This window comes from Microtus oregoni, unplaced genomic scaffold, assembly GCF_018167655.1.
Source record: "Microtus oregoni isolate MIOR12 unplaced genomic scaffold, Mior012 000054F_ref0000373, whole genome shotgun sequence".
NCBI classification, from domain to species: Eukaryota; Metazoa; Chordata; class Mammalia; order Rodentia; family Cricetidae; genus Microtus; species Microtus oregoni.
Window position 1 is genome coordinate 1725705 of NW_024543830.1, and position 6252 is coordinate 1731956.

At 45.6% G+C, this 6252-nt stretch overlaps 1 pseudogene; it reads left to right on the forward strand.

Moving 5' to 3' along the window:
* Positions 1–982: 982 nt before the first annotated feature.
* LOC121438117 lies at positions 983–1093 on the forward strand (annotated as a pseudogene).
* Positions 1094–6252: the final 5159 nt, after the last annotated feature.

Here is a 6252-nt window from a genome sequence, read left to right on the forward strand (position 1 = left end):
AGGTTTGAAGAGGAATCTTCGATACAGCCAGCATTCCCGTGGCGTTTGCTGTAGCTTATTTCCTCCCCCTCCCCCAGTCCTCAGAAGCTGGGCGTGGACCCTGGAGGGGAAAGTCCACCTACCTGTTCTGTAGCTGGGTTGCTAGGTCTCCGCATTCCAAAGGAAGCTTTCTAGGAGGGATAGAGCCCTAAGGAGGAACAGCGAGAGAAGGCGCGGTTTGGGCGACCTTCTGCGGAGCTGGTGTCCCTCCTGGATCAGGTTACTTCCAGACCAAAGGGTGGTTTGGAAAGGAGATCTTAGAAATAAATAAAGATGATAGACAGACAGACAGATAGACAGACAGATAGGACAGGTGAATTGTCCCAGTTACTGGAAAAATTAAGGTAAATTAACTCTCTAGGTAACCCCTTAACTATACTGAGTGTATTTGTACTGAACAAATAATAGGAGAAAAAGAGGGGACCTCTGAGTCACCCACAGAAACCTTTCCTTGGAGGAAGCACTCAGGCGGACCATCAGCCTCAGGTCAAAAAAAAAAAAAAAGCCCCACCCACCCAAGTCCCTCTGGCCAGAATTCAAACGGGAAGTTAGCCAGGTGCACAGCCTTTAATCCTAGCAGAGACAGGTGGATCTCTGAGTTTGAGGCTAGCCTGGTCTACATAGAGAGTTCCAAGCAATGTATTCCAAAGATACATTAAGGGGGGCAGCATCAAAGGTATGACCCCCTTTTCTGGAGGATCAGGTGTGGAAGGACAGAACTGAAGAAATGGAGTCAGGTGACTTTAGACACCAGGCGGCTGGACCTGCCACGGAGAAGGGTGATTCTCTCTCTTTGAGACTGACATTTTGGAGCTATTGGAATTATTGACAAGCCTAACAAAAGAGTATGATAGAGGCAGAAAGACACAAATGATGTGCTTATGGGAAGTCTCCTTTCAACCCAAATAAAGGCAAACTTAGTCTGAACCTTTAGAAAACAGGTAAGATTATATTTCCAGGGATCATTTCTATACTTCATTTCTAGAGAAATTTCTCTAAATGTGTAGAAAAAGAAAACAGGTATGTTAGTGGGGTTGTGGTTGAGAAGAGTGCTTGCCTAGCATGTTCTGGGGATTTGGCTCAGTAGAAAAGGATTTGCCTATCATGTCCAAGACTCTAGGTTCAACCAGTTGAAGGAAGGGTGTCATGGGGGCGCACTTGCCTAGAAAATAAATAGGTGAAGGAGAAAGCTGGGTGAGTGGAAATAAGAAAATGGACAAAGTGTTTGGGTGGAAGCATCACCCCAGCCGCTGACATTCATACACCCAAAGAGTCTGGAATGTTTGGGTTAAGCCTCACCCCAACCCCTGGTGCCTCTGTACCCAAATAATCTGGAATGTTGGGGTTAAGGCTTCACCCCAGCCCCTGGCATCCATATATCCAAAGAGTCTGGAATGTCTGGGTGGATAGTTCCATCCCAAGCCCCCTCCCCTGGGATGCTCAAGACCATGCCCACAGGGTATTTAAACTGCCCTCAGAACAAACAACATGTTCCTGGTCTTCCTTCCCAGCCTCCTCTCTGGGGGCTGGAAGGCCACCCGGGAGGGAGCATTGGTATCCATTAAACCCCAGGCTTTTTCTAATTCAGTTTGATTCGGTCTGATTCAGATTATTGCATCAGCGGAGAGGTTTATTGGGACACAAAAACTTTTCAGCCAGGAGCAGAAAAACGTGTTGATTGAGGGGACTAGAATGGGAGGGAACCTATAGAGTGAGCAAAGAACAGGGAAATAGCAGAAGATAAGAGACCTTAATAGAATGGCGGTGGTGGAATACGCCAGGGCTACACAGAGAAATTCTGTTTTGAAAAAAACAAGATACACTGTATGGTTTATATGTAGCTCAAGCTGGCCCTCTCAGTCCTCCAATCTCAGCCTCAGAGTGTGAGATTGCAATATAGTACACCAAGACACCCTACTTGAGGCTTTTGAGCAAGACAGTGGCCTGGAGGAAGACTAATCCCGGTCTGCCTGACAGATGCAATGGCAAAGGTTGATGGAGGTGGCCAGCCCTGTGCAGTAGAGAGCAGTGCAAAGGGAGAGGGACTGTTAACACCCAGATGGGGGAGAAAAACCATGGGCCAAGCCATCGTGGCCAAATCAACTAAAGCAAGCTTCTATATGCATGTACGTGGACTGCCTTCCATTAAGGTGGGGTTCAAAGGTCAGCGTTGTATAAGATAAAGACAGGGCTTTTATAGCTCAGGGGTAGAGAGTTTCCAAATGGACAATTTGGTGGACAAGTTAGGCAGAGTTACAGGAACATAACATAAGCATAACAAATTAGTCCCTCCTGAAACAAAGACATCGCTGCAAAGTGGGTGTAATAACGGGTGGCCATAACAAGGTAGTCATAGGCGGTCACATAACCTTTTGAAACAAAGGTAGGGTTGCAAGCTGGTTATAAACATCTTTTTGAAACAAAGACATGATCACCATTCCGGGAACAGGCATTCAGAACCATTTGCAGTTAAGGTTGCAGGTGGGTCCTAGCCCAATCCTTGAAAAAGAGAGATTTAATCATAAACAGGAATGAACCTAGTTTGTCTTTACTATAAGATGGATTTTAAGCCTAAGATGGAGGCAGACTGGTTCTTCAGGACAGGTAACCACTACTTTGAGGCATTTTCTACAAATTTCTTGTTATTTAAGTCTTGAATTTTCATATTTTATTATGGTTATTATTTATTTAATTTTTGGAGACAGAGTCTCCCTATGTAGCCAAGGGGAAACTCAAACTCACCAAGTAGCTCAGGCAGGCCTTGAATTCCTGACACTCCTCCTGCTTCTCCCCCGCAGGTACTTAGATTACAGGTGTGAACCATCATGCCCTCCTAAATCATTTGTCTGTAACAATAATAACTTATACTAACACCTGGGCTTTTCCTGATTGAGTTGAATTTCTATTCTGGGTGTGGTTAGGAAGTTAAAAAAAAAAAGTCACTGATGAGCCAGGCATGGTGGTTTATGCCTATAACCTTACTATGCAGGAGACTGAAGCAACGTGATTGCCACAAGTTCAAGGCCAGCCTGGGTTATGTAGTGAGTTCTAGGCTAACCTAGGCTATAGAGTGAGAATGTGGTGGTTTGAATAAAAATGGCCTCTACAGGCTCATATATTTGAATACTTAGTCCCCACTTAGTGAAACAAACAGGGAAGGATTTGGAGGTATGGTCTTGTAGGAGGAAATGTGTCACGGGGGTGGGGGGCAGGATTTAAAATTTCAAGACTCTGGTCACTCTCTGTAAAACACAACATTCACCCTTCACACTAAGCTGTATGTGCTACGGTATGCGAGCCGAGAACATGTGCATACTGACAGACAAACACATGGGGACATGGGTCATCCTTGATACAAGAATGCCAAAAATGTCATCTTTATTGTGCTCAGGGGCAGCTTATATAGGGCTCTGACCACACCCCAGCTGTCAGAATCCACTCCCCTGCCAGGCTGCTCAGAGCAGAGGAGAACAAGTTGTTTCCAGAAAATTCAGGGTCTGGTGGTCTGCAGTCCCCAACAACTCCCAGTATCTCTCCCTCTCTCTGCCTCATGCTTACATGTTGTGGAATGTTATTTTAACTGGGCAAAGACGTGTTACATTTGTTTATGCTGCAGACTATTACTTTTACTGTGTAAAGGTGTGTTACTTTTGTTTATACTCCCTTTGCTTAATTATGTAGAGATATGTTGCATTTGTTTCACTTGCCTGCCTAAGACACCTGATTGGTCTAATAAAAAGTTGAACAGCCAATAGCCAGGCCGGAGAAAGGATAGGTGGGACTGCCGGACAGAGACAATAAATAGGGAAAGAAATGGAGGAATGGCAGAAGAAGGAAGAGAGGACAAGGGAGAAAGAAAGGGACACCCTGGTAAGAAGCAAGCAGGCCCTAGCCAGCAGACATGAGAAGCAGTGAGAACAGGATATACAGAAAGAAAGTAAAAAGCCCTGAGTCAAGGGTCAATAAAGAGAAACAGGTTAATTTAAAAGCGCTATCCAGAAACGAACTAAATTAAGACCGAGCATTCAAAACTGAAAAGTGTCTGTGTCATGATTTGGTGGCCCAGAAGAAAACTCCTGGTACACTTACACATCAGGATGCCAGCTCTTGGTTTTTTTTTTTTTTTTTTTTTTTTTTTTTTTTTTTTTTTGGTTTTTCGAGGCAGGGTTTCTCTGTGGCTTTGGAGCCTGTCCTGGAACTAGCTCTGTAGACCAGGCTGGTCTCGAACTCACAGAGATCCGCCTGCCTCTGCCTCCCGAGTGCTGGGATTAAAGGCGTGCGCCACCACCGCCCGGCTAGGATGCCAGCTCTTAACTGCTCCATCATGGTGCCTGCCTTGCCTGCGCCATGGTCCTCACCATGATGGTCAGAGACTCACCCTCTGAAACTGTAAGACCCAAATAAGCTCTTTCTTCTATTAGTTGCCTTGGTCATGGTGTCTTATAGCAACTTATAGAAATGTAACTAAGACAGGCTCTGTCTGGAAAAATGTGGAGGGAGGGAATTGGGAGGAAGGGGAAAAAAGGAGAGGGAGGGAAGGGGGGGAAAGGAGTGGTCACAGTAACACTTCATATACTCTCCCACCTTCGGGGTCTAGGATGTCCCCACAGGCATTTCTTTCTTCTGACCCACTTCTCAGTTCTCAGCACAGCGTGGGAAGCAGAGCCATGGTTGTTTGTGACAGCACCAAGCAGAGCTCTAAGTGTGGAGTCAAGAGACCTGTGTTCTGACTGATTCGAGCTTTCCTCCAGGAGAGCTATAGTCCAGCCAAACCATCGCAGTTCTAACTTACTGTAACTTTTCTCCAGGAGAGCCATAGTTCAGTCAAACCATCGCAGTTCTAACGTATTCTAACTTTCCTCCAGGAGAGCTATATAGTCCAGCTTCCTCTGAGAAGTATGATGGCCCAAACTGGGTGTGGTAGCACATTCCCTCAGTTCCAGCACTCAGGAGGAAGAGGCATGTGGGTCTTTGTGAATTCCAGCTGAGTCAGAGCTACACACTGAGATTCTATCTCAAAAAAAAAAATTCATATTTATTTATTTACTTACTTATTTATTTATTTATTTTTCAAGACAGGGTTTCTCTTTGTTGCCCTTGCTGTCCTGGAACTCATATCCATATTTTTATTCATTTGTTTATTTACTTTTGGTGTCATGGCCATCCCCCTGCCTGTTTCCTGAGTGCTAGCAGGACAGTTTGTGCAAGCTCACCAAGCTCATATTCATATTGTTCTTATGAACTCTGCGGGGCCTGTGTGTCACGTTCTTTCCTAGCTCCTCCTTCAGCTAGCAGTATGAGTAAACACAACCAGAACAACTCTTTGGAACAAAGAACTCCAAGCCACTTTTTCTACCCTAAGCCCTGTCAAGGGGGAGACCCACCTGGAAGCCCTTGCATTGCCTCACATCCTCCAACGACTTTGTCCTCCAACACTTCCCCAGGCATCTCTAATACCCTGGGCACCCAGATCCAGTATCTTCAAAGTTTCCAGTACAGGTTGAAAATAAGGGGTCCTCTGAAAGGAAAAGGTATAGCAAGAAGCCATCTATCTCCAGTTCTGATGGAATGAGAAGGAACCAGCTCTTTCCCACATCATTTTTTTCAGAGTTGTTAAAACAACATTCTGAGCAGAGAGCCAGCTTTTCCCCACACACCCAAACAACAGCTGATTCCACCTCCGTCTCTCTCCTTCTGTCAGTGAAGGAGACAAGCTTGGCAGCTTAAACCCATACACACATTCCCAAAGCCTCAGGATTCCTCCAGCCTTCCCTTTGCACCGGTCAAAGAGCGTTAGCGGAATCATGGCTTGCTTGATTTGCTTGTGTCTGAATCCTTTTCAAAGTTTATGTTTTATAGTTACAGAGACAAGACGGCATGCAGAAATAATACTGCACTGGGCTGAGGCGGTGATAACCCAGGCACTAAAGCATTCACTTTGCAAGTGTGAGTCCCTAAATTCGATCCCAATATCCAGATAAACAGCTGGGTACAGTGGTGTGTATACTTGTAACACCAGAGATGGCAATATGGGAGTCAGAGACAGGCAGACGGCTGGCACTCACTGACCAGCCAGCCTGGCCTACGTGGTGCTCCAGGTGTTCCTGGGCAGTGAGAGACTTTGTCTCAAAAGAAAAAAGGTGAGGCTTCCTCAAGAACCACACCCAAAGAGGTTCTCGAAGCTCCACATCCATTAGCACACATGTGCACATA